The sequence below is a fragment of the Penaeus monodon genome, chromosome 31 (genome assembly GCF_015228065.2).
Source record: "Penaeus monodon isolate SGIC_2016 chromosome 31, NSTDA_Pmon_1, whole genome shotgun sequence".
Classification (NCBI taxonomy): domain Eukaryota; kingdom Metazoa; phylum Arthropoda; class Malacostraca; order Decapoda; family Penaeidae; genus Penaeus; species Penaeus monodon.
Window position 1 is genome coordinate 26,725,880 of NC_051416.1, and position 359 is coordinate 26,726,238.

Consider the following 359-nt stretch of genomic DNA (forward strand, 5'->3'; position numbering starts at 1 on the left):
CAAGCCTGACAGTGGTGAAAGATGAAAAGGTGAAAAGAGCATAATCCTACGGAACTTTTTTCATATTGTACGATTATTACATAAAACGTAAAAATCATTAAGCTTCCTGTAGATACACATTGAAAGGTTAACTTTTTACAATACATAAACTTTAATAATACTACACAATTTAGTTCCAAGAACCATGCAATAAAACATTTTGAAAATGTTATGAAGGCGAGACGAAAGACTTCATGCCGTATCGAGTCCACTAGCGCTGGAACAACATGTAATATAAAGAATAAAGAAACAGGATTTTCCATTTGTAAATTCTAAACATTATCTAGAGCTCAGAAGCGGATGCTGTCCGTACGTTAATT